Raw genomic sequence first — 16,408 nt, 5'->3', positions numbered from 1 at the left:
ACAGGGACTCTGTTGTCACCAGTGATGCATGTGAATGTGTGTGACCTCACCTTTTTGCTTCTTTGGCGCACTTTCTGCTATTTGCAGCATCTTGCTCTGTGTGTCGGTTCTCAAACTTCCCGGCAGTGAAACTCTTCCAGGCCAAGAGGTGCTCATCTAACATTTAGCTGCTCCGCCTCTGTCTTTTCGAGAGCGCTTAAAGGGAACCCATCACCAATTTTTTTGCAGTGTATTCCGAGATCAGCAAAATGTCGGCGCAGAGACCCTGAAAACACTGATGTGTCACTTTCTGGGCTGCTTGCTGTAGTTTTGATAAAATCACTATTTTATCTACAGCAGATCAACCAGTACTCTGAATGCTGCCCACAGGTGTCTGTTTTTTTGTTTTGTTTTTTCTTCTTTTTTTTTCTTCTTTTTTTTTCTGGCTTTACGGGTAGATGTTCTAGCCTAATTAATCAATTGTGACTTTTATTTTCTTTTACATCCCAGTTTTCGTACAAATTCGCTGCATTCCTGCTCTGGTAATTTTGAGTACACATATTTTGGTGCAAGTTGTCCAACTTTTACTATCAAAAAACTTGAAAGAAATAGCTCTAAGACAGAAACGTAGTGAAATTTGTTTATTTATTTTTTTAAATTTGCGCAAATTCATGAATTGGGTGCACTATTTTGATCAATTTGGGGCCAAAACCAGCAGCTATAATCCCAATGACAATAAAAGGAAAAGTGATTTAAAATAAATAAACAAACACAAATTGTGAATTGGGGGTCTGTGTCCTTTCCAGAAGCCCCTTCCAGACCATCATGAGGGAAACAACTGTGCTAGCTTTATATATTACGTAAAGTCTGAGATTACATATTATATATGACGGTATACTTCACTACATGATGTCATAAATTACCGTATTATATCACATATTCTATATAGCAGGGTTCCATGCTGGATATCATATTTTGCATTAAATATAGTGTGACAGTATTTCATATTACAGTATATAGTATACATTATTACATACTGTCAGCCAGGGTCACCAACCATCCAAACATTCTTGGACAGGCAGTAAAAATACAGTGTTCCTCTGAAAATCCCTTTTAAATGGGTAAATGGACTGTCTGCCAACAATGAAGTGTAGGTCAACGTAAAAAGACCATTTTACATGGAGCATAGCAGCTGCTCGATCCTGTATATAAAAATGTCCAGCAATCAGGCGACAAACATCACTCATGAGTATGAAAACTAGTTACGAGTACCATACTCGGGTGTTCGGTACTCGTAACTAGTGATGAGCGGGCACTACCATGCTCGGGTGCTTGTAACTAGTGATGAGTGAGCACTACCATGCTCAGGTGCTTGTAACTAGTGATGAGTGGGCACTACCATGCTCAGGTGTTCGGTACTCGAAACTAGTGATGAGCGGCCACTACCATGCTCGGGTGTTTGGTACTCGGAACTAGTGATGAGCGGGCACTACCATGCTCGGGTGCTCTGTACTCGTAACTAGTGATGAGCGGGCACTACCATGCTCGGGGGCTCAGTACTCGTAACTAGTGATGAGCAAGCACTACTATGCTCGGGTGCTCAGTTCTCGTAACTAGTGATGAGTGGGCACTACCATGCTCGGGTGCTCAGTACTTCTAACTAGTGATGAGTGGGCACTACCATGCTCGGATGCTCAGTACTCTTAACTAGTGATGGGAGAGCACTACCATACTCGGGTGCTCTGTACTCGTAACAAGTGATGAGCAGGCACTACCATGCTCGGGTACTCTGTACTCGGTAACTAGTGATGAGCTGGCACTACCATGCTCGGGTGCTCGGTACTCATATTGAGCAGTTGACGCACGGATGGGCGGACTAGAGTACCCGAGTATAATGGAAGTCAGTGGGGAACTGGAGCATTTTTACAAAAGTGGAAAAATGCTTGAGTTCCCCATTGTCTTCCATTATACTCGGGTACTTGACTTACACCCATCCGAGCACCCAACTGCTCATTATTAGTACCAAGCACTAGAGCCTAGTAGTGCTCGCTCATGACTAATAAACAAGCATCATAACAAAAATGAGCCAGAACAATGGTTTGCACAAACCTCCATCATTTTTTACATGTGAATGAAAATTAGTCGCACACCAGTTGACTTTCTACGTCATTGCTCAGCGCTCGTTGCGTGGAATCTATCGGCCCTTGTGGAAATAATCAATAATCAAGTAAATTATCAATCAAGATGACGGGTTATATGGTAACAATGTTTATGTCGCTTTTACCCATCCGAGGTTCACGGTCTAAGTAGGGTCCGTGAGGTCCGAACTGACCGCGGATCTCCTGACTGGAACTCAGCATCCTTATAGGTATATATGAGGCTGTACAGCTCGAGTTGGAGACCTACGTCCAGTCTGAACATTGTGCTCCTAAAGGGGGCTTTACACGCAACGACATCGCTAACGAGATGTCGTTGGGGGTCACGGAACTCGTGACGCACATCCGGCCTCATTAGCGATGTCGTTGCGTGTGAAACGTACGAACGACCGCTAACGATCAAAATTACTCACCTAATTGTTGATCGTTGACACGTCGTTCTAATCCCAAATATCGTTGCTGTTGCAGGACGCAGGTTGTTCGTCTTTCCTGAGGCAGCACACATCGCTATGTATGACACCGCCGGAACGACGAACAACACCGTACCTGAGTCCTCCGGCAACGAGGTGGGTGTCACTTCCTTTCGGCTGCTCTCCGCCCCTCCGCTTCTATTGGACGGCTGCCGTGTGACGTCGCTGTGACACCACACGAACCGCCCCCTTAGAAAGGAGGCGGTTCGCCGGCCAGAGCAACGTCGCTAGGCAGGTAAGTCCGTGTGACTGGTACTAGCGATGTTGTGTGAAACAGGCAGCGATTTGACGGTGACGCACAACTGACGGGGGCGGGTGCTTTCACCAGCGACATCGCTAGGCAGGTAAGTCCGTGTGACGGGTACTAGCGATGTTGTGCGCCACAGGCAGCGATTTGCCCGTGACGCACAACCGACGCGGGCGGGTGCTTTCGATGTCGCTGCGTGTAAAGCAGCCTTTACTCAGACTGGGTTGTGATTGAGAATAATCATTCGTACGAGCGATCATTAGGGTGCTCAACCTACTATGAAACACGGTACATCTGTACGGCCGGCCCCTGGCGTGCCAGTCTTCTTCATAGCAGTCATATTTGGAAATAAACAGACATATTTGGTTATCATTGTGTAAACACAGATAATGAGGAGCCTTTACTCACAGAAGGAATGCCAGGCCCTGTGTTATGGGTAAATAGAAGGTGGCCGTGGAGCTGTTTGAAGACATGCAGCTCCTGGCTGAGTAATGGAGCAAGCATTTCCACTTGAAGGTCTTGAGCAGTGCGAGCAGGCAGGAGTGTGTGCTCTCCCCCTTCGCTCTGTGTGAGGTTAATCTGGCACCATTTATCTCATGCTGGCACTATAGGATGACATTGAGTGTCTTTAAAGTGTAACAAATTGATCCAGTAATAGTAGCGGTTCAGGACCCTACACAGCTCGGGAGGATGCACAGGCGCCTGCTGCTGCTGCAGTCTCTGCTCCTGCTCTGGAGAAGCTGATGATGAGTGGTTTGGAGAAAAAGCAGCAGGAGGTATCAGTGAATTGTCACAACATATTACAAACATGGGCTAGCCTGGCCTCCTCCCATATGGACTGAGCTGCTACAAGTCATGCGAGAAGCTGCGGCATACAATAAGCACTCAGTGGAAGCGGTGATTGTATATCACACCGGGGTGTTCACAGTGCTCGGTCATGGAGAATCTTGGCCATCAATAAAGAACAGTGTCTAATCATCAACTTCTCCCAGAGGGGCATGGCAGCTATAAGTCCCCTTACTGGCAGCCAGACTGGCTTGCAAAGTCTCCTTAAGGAGAATAGTGTTCCCCCGTGGTCCCCATAAAGCTTCTCATGAGCCAGATCAGACACCCCACACTTTGCACTGACGAGGGGCAAGCACCCTGAAACACCGTGTCTGCAAATTGGGATTCTGATCTGGCATATATATCCTAAGTCATATGCAAAGGATTGTTAAAAATCCACATTTGACTTTTAGGATCGCTACTTCCAATAGGTGGCGCTGCGCTAGAGTTTGTCTCCTGTCCTGGAGAGATAATTTGACAACTTCTCCCAATAATCTGGGAGTAGAGATGAGTGAACCCGAGGTCCGGTGTCCGCACCAAACACGGACTTTACAATGTTAATTTCAACATTGCTTCATACATGTGATTATCACTGTCCCCATTGTGGCTCACAATCTATATTCCCTATCAATATGTCTTTGGAGTGTGGGAGGAAACCCACAAAAACACGGGGAGAACATATAAACTCCTTATATTGAATCTTTGCATAAACTTGATATAATTGTTAATTAAAGTTTGAAAACTTATGAAATAGTTACAATCATACTTCAGTAACCATAGAAACATCTGATTAAAAGGTCTAAAATCACTTAATCAACAAACTTAGTAAAAAAGAAAAACACAATTTATATCCGTCTCAAAATGCTTGGCTATTGCTGCATAACTTAGAATAAGAAGCCAAAGCAGAAACTCCATTTATGGAAACATGTTTTGGGATGTTGCCCACTCCTTAGTGCAAAGCAGGAGATCTGATTGGCTGGGGGGAGGCCTCTGACTCTAGGTCTAAAGGTTGACCATTTCTCCTTATGGAACAAAAAGAAATGGTCAACTGTTAAACCTAGGTCAGTCAGAGGCCTGTCACCTAGCCAAATGAGAACTCCTGCTTTGCACTGAGAAGTGGGCAACATCCCAAAACATGTCTCCATAAATGGAGTTTCTGCATTTGCCAAGCCAGACTTACAGGCCATGCAATGCTCCTCTGGGAATTTACACATGCAAATAGCTTGACTGCATAACCTACAAAGCCTTGCGAAAGTATTCGGCCCCCTTGAATTTTTCAACCTTCTCCCACATTTCAGGCTTCAAATATAAAGATAAAAATTTTAATGTTATATTGAAGAATCAACAACAAGTGCGACACAATTGTGAAGTTGAATGAAATTTATTGCTTATTTTAAAATTTTGTAAAAAATAGTAAACTGAAAATTGGGGCGTGCAATATTATTCATCACCTTTACTTTCAGTGCAGCAAACTCACTCCAGAAGTTCATTGAGGATCTCTTAATGATCCAATGTTGTCCTAAATGACTGACGATGATAAATATAAGGCTAGGTTCACACTTGCGTTGTTTTGCATCAGTCACAATCCGTCACCTTGAGGAATTATGGTATCCTGCAAAATATTTAGCAGGAATCCAGTTTTTCCCCATAGACTTCTATTAGCGGCGGATTGTGACTGATGGCCTTGCGATGCATCCGCTGCAAACGGATCAGTCGTTTAGTGACTAGTGACTGACCGTCAGGCGGGAGCAACGCTGAATGTAACGTTTTTTGGAGCGGCAAAAAAACGGACTCCGCAGGTGTCCGTCACAATCCGTCACAAGCTATAATGAATGTCTATGGTGCTGGATTCCATCATGCTCTACTGAGCATGTCCAGCATGTTTGGCACACCCAGTGGGTTGTCCCAAACACAAACGGATCACGACGAACCGTCAAAAAACGGATGCACAACGGATATAACGGACGCGACGGATCAGATTTTTCACAGGATTCCTGTGAACGGAATCCTGTGAAATTTCACATCCGTTCTGTCAGTTGACATCTCAAAAACGACGGATCCGTCATTGCGTCGCAACAACGAACCTGACGGAAGCAAAACAACGTAAGTGTGAACCTAGCCTAAGCCACCTGTGTGTAATCAAGTCTCCGTATAAATGCACCTGCTCTGTGACAGTCTCAGTGTTCTGTTTAAAGCACAGAGAGCATCATGAAGACCAAGGAACACAACAAGGAGGTCCGTGATACTGTTGTGTCGAATTTTAAAGGGAACCTGTCATCAGGAATTTGGCTTTCAACCTAAACGTTTCCCCCTCTGCAGCTCGTGGGCTGCATTCTAGGAAGGTTTTTGTACTTTTTGTGCCCCTTTTTAAACCAAAATAAACACTTTATAAACTTGTACCTTTCTGTTTGAAAATCTTGTTAATTTTCCATGGGGGCGGGCCGTGTGGCGTCCGTTGCTGTAGCTTACGCCGTCCCCCATGCTCCAAATCATGCCTCATAACGCCGCCCACTGCGCCGAGGTCCCGTGCACGCCGGGACACCTAGTGACGTGGTCGCATGCATGAGAGTATGGGCGGCGCTGTGATTGCATCGCAAGTGCGCGCCCATACTCTCGTGCCCGCCCTTTCCCCCACTGCCTCCAGCGTTCTGCGCCGGCCCGACGTCACCTCCTTCCCATCGTACCCTGCAGCAGGAAATAGATGGGAGGAGCGGAGCACAGGAGAAGCAGAGGATCTGAGCGACGTACAGAGGGGAGAGCGCGCACACGAGAGTATGGGCGCGCACTTGCGATGCAATCACAGCGCCGCCCATACTCTCGTGCCTGCGACCACGTCACTAGGTGTCCCGGCGTGCACGGGACCTCGGCGCAGTGGGCGGCGTTATGAGGCATGATTTGGAGCATGGGGGACGGCGTAAGCTACAGCAACGGACGCCACACGGCCAGCCCCCATGGAAAATTAACAAGATTTTCAAACAGAAAGGTACAAGTTTATAAAGTGTTTATTTTGGTTTAAAAAGGGGCACAAAAAGTACAAAAACCTTCCTAGAATGCAGCCCACGAGCTGCAGAGGGGGAAACGTTTAGGTTGAAAGCCAAATTCCTGATGACAGGTTCCCTTTAAAGTCGGATTTGTTTACAAATAGATTTCAACAACTTTAACCATCCCAAGAAGCACTGTGCAAGCGATCAGTGAAATGGAAGGAGTATAATACCACTGCAAATCTACCAAGACCCGGCCGTCCATCCAAACTTTCATCTTAAACAAGGAGAAGATTGATCAGAGATGCAGCCAAGAGGCCCATGATCACTCTGGATGAACTGCAGAGATCTACAGCTGAGGTTGGAGAGTCTGTCTATAGGACAACAATCAGTCGTACACTGCACAAATCTGGTCTTTATGGAAGAGTGGCAAGGAGAAAGACATTTCCATAAAGATAGAAAGATATCCATAAAAAGTGTCATTTACAGTTTGCCACAAGCCACCTGGGAGACACCAAACATGTGGAAGAAGGTGCTCTGGTCAGATGAAACCAAAATTGAACTTTTTGGGCACAATGCAAAACGATATGTTTGGCGTAAAAGCAACACAGCTCATCACCCTGAAGACACCATCCCCACTGTCAAACATGGTGGTGGCAGCATCATGGTTTGGGCCTGCTTTTCTTCAGCAGGGACAGGGAAGATGGTTAAAATTGATGGGAAGATGGATGGAGCCAAATACAGGACTATTCTTGAAGAAAACCTGTTGGAGTCTGCAAAAGACCTGAGACTGGGACAGAGGTTTGTCTTTCAACAAGACAATGATCCAAAATATAAAGCAAAATCTACAATGGAATGGTTCACAAATAAACGTATCCAGGTGTTAGAATGGCCAAGTCACAGTCCAGACCTGAATCCAATCGAAAATCTGTGGAAAGAGCTGAAAACTGCTGTTCACAAACGCTCTCCATCCAACCTCACTCAGCTCCAGCTATTTGCAAAGGAAGAATGGGCAAGAATTTCAGTCTCTCGATGTGCAAAACTGATAGACACATACCCCAAGAGACTGCAGCTGTAATCGCAGCAAAAGGTGGCGCTACAAAGTATTAACATACAACAACAACAACAAGGGGATGAATAATATTGCACGCCCCAATTTTCAGTTATTTATTTTATAAAAAAGTTTAAAATAAGCAATAAATTTCGTTCATCTTCACAATTGTGTCCCACTTGTTGTTGATTCTTCACCAGAACATTAACATTATTTATCTTTATATTTGAAGCCTGAAATGTGGGAAAAGGTTGAAAAATTCAAAAGGGCCAGATACTTTCGCAAGGCACTGTATAGGTTATTTTGTGCAACAAAAATACTCGGCGTCAAAAACTTCTTAATGCTAGATAATATTTGCACAAGTTTCTGATATGGATTCTGCAGTTTTTAGTGCCATTTTGGGCATGTTTTTTGTCTGGCATTATTTTTGCTTCAGTTAATTTAGCAGCCAAACTTAGACCTTTTTGTTCTAGTAGAAAAATCCCAAGGGTGTGGTCATGCAAGGTTTAACTTACATGGATTTTAAAGCGACTCTGCTTTCAAATGTGCATCAAAGACTGGAAATATGTGGAAAAAAATGTGGAAAAAAACCCAGTACCATGTGCCTTAGGCCTCTTTCACGCGTCCGTGCAAAACACACACGTTTGGCTCGGTCCGTGGTGTAGGTGCGTTTGTGTATCCGTGTTTGTGTTCAGTGCGTGCTGTCCGTGTGACATCCGTGTGACATCCGCATAGCACACAGACAGCATGAATTTCAATACTTACCTGTCCATGGTGCTGAAGTCTCTGGCGTTGCTGCTGCTTCCGGTCCGAGGTTCAGTTAATGAGCAGGGGTCGGAAGCAAGTGACAGCAGTGGTGGAGACAGGTGAGTATAGAAAATAATTTATTTCACAGACACAGTGTTTTCTCCAGTATGTCACACTGATGTCACACGGATCCGTGTGATACCCGTGTGGCCGGAGAAAAACTAACATGTCTACCGGTGGAGCACATGGACACGCGTATGCTCTACACTGACACACGCAGGTGTGTGCAAAACCATTGATCTTAATGGGTCTTCATGTGTCTGTGTCTTTGGTACGTGTGAAATGTACGTGTGACGTCATATGTACCGGAAACATAGACGTTGATTTAAAGTACTTTCTGCCCAATCAAAAAGACTGCTAATAACCTTAGGGCATATTCACACCAATTTTTTTTAGATTTTTTTGTTTTAGATTTTTTTTTTTTTTTTTTTTTTGGAGTGGAAACTCTCCAAATTTTGCAGCCACTCCTCCATAGGCCTCTTTTTTTTCTGTATTTTCTATTATGGACAGAAAGCATCTTCCAATTGAAGCAGCCTGAATATTGAATATGTTACAGTGACCTAAGACGGAAACAAGTTTTCAGCAATGTTGTTTTGACATTGCTGTGCGTTCTGACCATTGTTTTGCGGTGGTTTTGCAACAGTTCTTCTGGCAGATTCCTGGTGGTGTCCGCCTGAAAAAGATTTCTTGTGCACATAGCCAAAATTATAGCTAAAAGGCTCAGTGTGCACATACGCTTCACATCAGGGAATTAAAAATTAATTTAAAAAAACCCTAAAGGGCATGTGACTACTGCTTTAGGCCTCTTTCACACGTACGTGCCTCCGGTACGTGTCTGGTGCGTTTCCTCACGTTCCGGAGACACGTACACACGTAGACCTATGTTTTCAAATGGAGTCGGACACACGTATGTATTTACGCACGGAACGTGTGTCCATTCCGTACATACATGTGTCCGTGTGTTTCTCACGGCAACATGTCCGTTTTTCTCCGGCATCATGGGTGTCACACGGAACGCAAACGGACCACACGGAGGTGTTCCGTCTGACATGCGCCGGAGAAAACACACGTGTTTGAGAAAAAAAAAAAACATTACTCATTTTCTCCAGCCCTCCTGTCTCTGCCGCTGCTGTCACTTGCTTCCGACCGCCGCTCATTATGCTCATTGCATATTCACTTCACTGCGGCCGAAAGCTGCAGCAGCGGGGAGTCGGCAAGACCGGAGACCGAAGATCAGCACCACGGACACCAACGCCAGGGACAGGTGAGCAGAAAGTTCCCGTTCTCCATGTTATCACGGATAACACACGGAGCACACACGTGTGCCAATAACACGGCTCACAGACGGTAAAACGCACCTTTGACACGTCCGTGAAAAACGTGCGTGGTTTTTCACAAACGTGTGAAAGAGGCCTTAGGAGGAGAAAGCCAGTGTTTTATTTCCTGAAGAGGCTTTTCTGGCATATTTGCCGTCGGAAGAGGACACCCAAAGAATGAACGTTACTTTCTTTTAACTGGTTAACGGTTTCATAACCATAAAACAGTTATAAGAAGTGACAAATGGCTGAACATGTGCACAGCAATATCGTTTTGACATTGCTGTGCATTTTGTTGCCTTTTGTGGTGCTTTTTCAGGAGGGTTCCAGGCAGGAATATGTCTGAAAAAAGACATAGTGTGAACATAGCCAAAGTAGTAGCATTTCCGGAAGCGGTTTCCACTAGACTAATCTTTGTTTTTGACTGCTACAATCCATTTTGTGGCTTTTCTGCAAATCCGTACTCCTAAATTGCTTATAAAGCTATTGCAGTACCAAAATACTGTTATGGAATTGTTGTACATTCAATTGTCTTCTACATAAATGTTGGGTCTTGCCATCGGTTCACCTATGCTTTGATTATCCTCCATTCCACCCAGTAATTTTGGCAGCAGGTAACAGACCAGCCATGGAAACAAAGCCTCAGTATCCATAGCTATGTGGCCGCCTGCTAATGTGATGGTATTCTGATCTTAGTTTACAGTGCTGACTTTAAAGAGCCTGTGACCTCCAGTACACACCTGCTGTGCGAAGATTATCTGCTTTACTATAATTAACACGTATCAGTCGCTAAGAAAAAGCCTCTCTGTATTTCCTGATTTACATATCAGGTAACACAGGTTGAGGAGTATGAAGTATGTTTGTGGTGTGGTCCAACAATCCAGATCTGGCTGGTAATCAGGGCAGTACAGGGTTAATTACGCCTCGGGATCCTCTGAGTCTTTCTGTATTCTGAGTCTTCTGCACACCAACCGCAGCTCCAAAACATGCAACTGATTCCATGTCTGTGTGTATATGGCTGAGGCTCCCATAAAAGATCAGGTGTCTATAGACTATTTACCAGGACATCAGATGTTACTCGGTGACCTATTCATATAGTTGTATTAAAACTAAGCCAAAACCTAAACATATAAAAAGGTACATACATAAAAGACCCATAGTGCTCAACCACAGCTCATGATTTCTACAAATCACCATTACCATTCCCTAATGTACAAGGTGGTCGTAAATAACGGAAGGTGTTTGGAGCCGTGTGCAGACTGACCCAGTGGACTGAATTGGCTGAAAATTGGTATAGGTGGTCATAAATAACGTAAGGTGTTTGGAGCCGTGTGCAGACTGACCCAGTGGACTGAATTGGCTGAAAATTGGTATGTATGCTATTTAAGGCATGGGGAAACAGAAGGCATCTTAAATTTTTTTTAATACCAAATCTCCCCACCAAGTGAAAAAGTGGTGCTGTACAGTGAGCGTGCCTTGCAACTTATATGAGAACGCCAGGAATGCTACAGCTGCACTGAGAGCCTTTTGTCGTTTTAAAGACCTTCACACACGTAGCGGTCCAATGGCTTCAATTCGCAGACACAGATGATGACACGTTTTCATTAACAGGGTTACTGAGTGTTCAGCCAGGGCGCAGGCGACGACAGGTGAGCAGAGAGGTTGTGGAGGACACTGCCACTTCCATCGTGGAACAGGGCACGAACAAACCGCACCGGGAACAGCAGTGCACGCAGTGTTTCCAGGCAACTGGGGCTCCCGTACAGCACAGTGTGGAAAGTTCTCCGAAAGGTCTTGCAGGCATACCCGTAAAAAATTAGCCATCAACAACTTTTTCATCATGACAATGATACCCGCATGACATTTGCATTCTGTCCCACAGTCCCGCGCCATCCTATATTCCCATCCAGTAGCCCCGCACCACAGTCTTGCTCCACAGTCCTGCCCCACAGTCCTGTCTAACAATCCCTCCACACAGTCCCGCCCCATAGTCCCATCCCACAGTCCTGTCCCGCCCCACAGTCCCACCCCACAGTCCCACCCCACAGTCCCGCCCCACAGTCCCGCCCCACAGAACCGCCCCACAGAACCGCCCCACAGTCCCACACCACAGTACCACTCCACAGTACCACTCCACAGTCTCGCTCCACAGTCTCGCCCCACAGTCCCGTCCCATAGTCCTGTCCCACAGTCCTGCCCCACAGTCCCACCCCACAGTCCCGCTCCACAATCCAACCCCACAGTACCACTCCACAGTCTCGCTCCACAGTCCCGACTCCCGCCTCAATGCACCAAAAGCTTATGAAACCCAAACTTCAAATCTAATTGAACAACAACCAGGATGCGGATTTCTGCACTGAAAGTATCTATTGAATATGTATAACAGCATCAGTATGGCAATACCTTTATTTTGACATGCATAAACATGCTGACAGGTTCTCTTTAAGGCTCATGCACACGTAATTGGTGAATATTGACAGCACATGTGTACCGCCCCGGTGCTCGGCCGGCTGCCGAGCCGCTCGGATCTGTGCTCGTCGTGGGTGGCTCGAGCTCTTCCCGGACTTGGGGGTCACGTCGCTCTGAAGGGAAGCTGGCGCTACGTGTAGGGATTTCGGTGGGGAAGGTTCACAGCCGAGGCCATGGCGTTTATGGATGTAAGTTCGTGACGCCACCCACGGGTTGTGGTGAATATGGACACCACCGCTGCCGTTAACTAGGCTCCCGGGGACGATGTTATGCAGCCTGGTGTTGACCCCTCCGTGGGCAGGGGGTGATGTCCCCGGGCCCGGTGGTTGTGAGGTGCGGACAAGATGGTGTGGTGCAGTGCGCGGCCCAAGGGCACTGTTGTACTCACTATGACAGATACACCAGAGTCTCTGGTAAACGAAAAAGGATGGTGGTCGGTGCCCGCAGCCGGCTGCGCTTTGCCCCTTTCTCAGGTTGGTGGTTCCCGCCTTTCTCCTGCACCTCTGTGGTAGAACTTGACTGCCTATGCTTCAGCAACGGTAGTCCGCTCCCCGGCTTGATGTGTGTCGGGGAACCCGTTTGCCCGCAGACGCTGGCCCGTGGGATCTCTCTGCCTGTGCGGTGGCTTTCTATCCCCCTCGGTGGGCTGTTGCCGTCTTTCTGGTTTTGGGACGGGAAAGGACCTAAGGTCCAGACCTCAATCAGTGAATTCGACGTGGTCCAGTGGCTTCTGGGCCTCGTTCTGGGTCTGAGTACCCCCCTTGTGCTCCGGTTTCCAGTTGGCTCCCCGGTTCAGTACCGGCGGGCCACTACTCTCTCCCAGTCCCTTTAGGGTTCCACCAGCCGTCTTCCCGGCTCCTGCAGGCAGCCACCACCGTCTGCTTCCTGGTCACAGGGTATCTAGGCTCCTACCCAGATCCCTGACAGACGTTGACACAGTGCTCCTACTCTCCTCTACTCCCTAACTGATCTGTTTGTGTGAACGTCAAGACCTGAGAGGGGTAACTCAGGGTTTTTAGGTTGGCTGGTTACACCTTTTTAGGGGCTGGTGTTTGTGCAGGGGGCCTACCTATGACTACCTGGCTAGTCCAGGGCGTCACACATGTGCGCTTCAAATCGCTGCAGAAACACTGCATAATGAATGCAGTATTTTTGTTAAAAAAAAGCCGATTTCATGCGCTATGGCTGCTGCCCCCACCATAGACAGAGCGGGAGCTGCATCTAGAACGCACAAATAATTGACATGCTGCTTTTTTGAACGCACGAATTTGGGTCAAAATGTTAGCACCCAAATCGCTGCGTTCAAAAAAGCAACGTGTGCACGTGTCATGCACAATCTTCATAGATTGTGCTGGGGACGCAGGACACATGCATTTACGCAACATGCACACAAGCCCTTAAAGGGACTATCGGCACAGAATAACTGTTCAAACCAAGATCCAGGTGCATCATAGCGTGACCTGCTTGGTTTCCATCTATTTTTGCCCTTCTCTGGCTGTTACGCCAGAGCTGTCAGTCAAAGAAGGGGGGTGTGGCGATTGATGGATAAAAAGTAGGTGGGAAGGTGCACTTAAATGTTCACCACACCATTTTTCACCAAACGCCTGTATTTGGTTTGAACAGTCATTGCGTGCTGACATAGTGTACTTGTTTCCTCCCACATTCTCAAAAAACCCATATAGTAACAGGTTAATTTTAAGTCTGATGGAAGGTGACTTTTGACTCTGATTTTTTGCTCGCACTCATAAACTTGAATCCAATCTCCAGAGAAAAATAAAGCATGCTGCGATTTCTTTCTGTTTAAAAAAAAAATCATACATCTGCACTGCTCCATTGAATAATATTGGTCCGAGAGCTTATTATGAATGAAAGGGGGTGCTACCAGTGTGAGACATGTAATGACTGTGCGTTGCCCCAGGGCTATGGGGTACTCTGTCCCGGGCGGTGTATTGCTGGGGAGATGTCACTGGGTGGCCGTTGCCCGGATCCGTGACCCTGGGAGTCGCTTTTAAAAGGGGGAATATTTACAGGGGAGATGAAATAAAAGTTTTTGTTGTGACGCCACTTGGGGGTTAGTGGAGCCGCCGCTGCACAGTTCTCACTACCAGGGCTGGTGTTGATGGCAGCCTGGATGTTAGGCTCTCCGCAAGTAGGGCGAGGCCCCAGGGGATAGATGATGTTGTTAGGCATACAAAAGTAGGTAGGCCACACAAGGGGTTGCAGTGTAACTGTTTCTTTACTCACAGCGTTCTTATGGCTGGTAACCCGAGGAAGGCTGGTCCTCACCACTGGTCCTCTTAGTCCCAGTGCCGGTGTGGTGACCTGGTGGCTTCTTTCCCCTGCACCTGTCTCTGGTTGGTGGGTCCCCATGGCTTGGAGCGTCTGGGGGTCCCCTCCTGGTTGTTTCTCAGTCTTAGTCCGTATGACAGGTAGCTTGAACCCTGTGGGGATGGTTCCTCTGGTCCTGTTCCCCGGTTCTCCCATTGGTACTGTGTCCCGAACTTTACGATCAGTGAGGTCCTGGATGGTCCCCTCACTGTGCAGATTTTATCAGGTCTGCCTGGAGCGTTTGCCTGACCTAGGATTCTGTACCCCGTTGGTGCGATGGTTCCGGGAGTACTCAACTGTACTCCACCAGCAACCACATGCCTGGGCCCTCAGGTCATTGTTACACTCTCCTGCGGTTACGTCCATCTCCTCTCACTTCCACTTACTGACTGTCTGACCCCTCCTTCCTGGTTGTCGTCTAGTGGACTGGATCGGCTCTACCCCTAGGTGGCATCCACTGGGTCCAACCCTAGCCTGTCACCAGTCTATGGGAATGGGGAAAAACAGGGATTAAAATGAATGTTTTGCTGTTACCGACACTGGTCTGGGTACCTGAGGGTAGGCCCTGAATGTTTGACAGGATGCAGTACCTTGTAGCTCCTGATGGCTTCCGGGAGATCTACATCTTGACAGTCTGCTCTCCTGATCTACATGTCTCACACTGGTAACGCCCCCTGTCATTGATAATAAGGTCTGGAGGCAGATTCTGAGATCAGTGTCCGCCACATAGATCTTAACAGTCCATTTACATATTAAGAAAAATGTAGATTAAAGGCCCCGTCACACTAAGCAACATCGCTAGCAATATCGCTGCTAACGAACAACTTTTGTGACGTAGCAGCGATGTTGCTAGTGATGTCGCTGTGTGTGACATCCAGCAACAACCTGGCCCCTGCTGTGAGGTCGTTGGTTGTTGCTGAATGTCCTGGGCCATTTTTTAGTTGTTGCTGTCCCGCTGTGAAGCACAGATCGCTGTGTGTGACAGCGAGACAGCAACAACTAAATGTGCAGTGAGCAGGAGCCGGCTTCTGCGGAGGCTGGTAACCACAGTAAACATCGGGTAACCAAGAAGCCCTGTCCTTGGTTACCCGATATTTACCTTTGTTACCAGCCTCCGCCGCTCTCACTGTCAGTGCCGGCTCCTGCTCTGTGCACATGTAGCTACAGCACACATCGGGTTAATTAACCCGATGTGTGCTGTAACTAGGAGAGCAGGGAGCCAGCGCTAAGCTGTGTGCGCTGCTCCCTGCTCTCTGCACGTGTAGCTCCGTGCGCTGGTAACCAAGGTAAATATCGGGTTGGTTACCTGATATTTACCTTAGTTACCAAGCGCAGCATCTTCCACGCGGCGCTGGGGGCTGGTCACTGGTTGCTGGTGAGCTCACCAGTAACTCGTGTAGCGATGCTCCAGCGATCCCTGCCAGGTCAGGTTGCTGGTGGGATCGCTGGAGCGTCGCAGTGTGACATCTCACCAGCAACCTCCTAGCAACTTACCAGCGATCCCTATTGTTGTTGGGATCGCTGGTAAGTTGCTTAGTGTGACTGGACCTTAAGACATCGGATCACAGAAATCAAGGTAGAATTCTGTTAAACTTTCTATGACCTATAAACCCATGTAGAGGGCTTAAAAGGATTGTCCTATAGACAGTCCCTTGATTGTTTAACAAAGAAAAAAAAAAAGAATTGTTTTTCTGTATTTAAACATCAGGTTTCATGGGAAAAAAAAACTTTCTTTCCTGATCATAAGTAATTTTACATAACCGGTTGCCGGGACGGATT

The sequence above is a fragment of the Anomaloglossus baeobatrachus genome, chromosome 3 (genome assembly GCF_048569485.1).
Source record: "Anomaloglossus baeobatrachus isolate aAnoBae1 chromosome 3, aAnoBae1.hap1, whole genome shotgun sequence".
Taxonomy (NCBI): Eukaryota; Metazoa; Chordata; class Amphibia; order Anura; family Aromobatidae; genus Anomaloglossus; species Anomaloglossus baeobatrachus.
Note: the sequence above shows the minus strand (reverse complement) of the source record.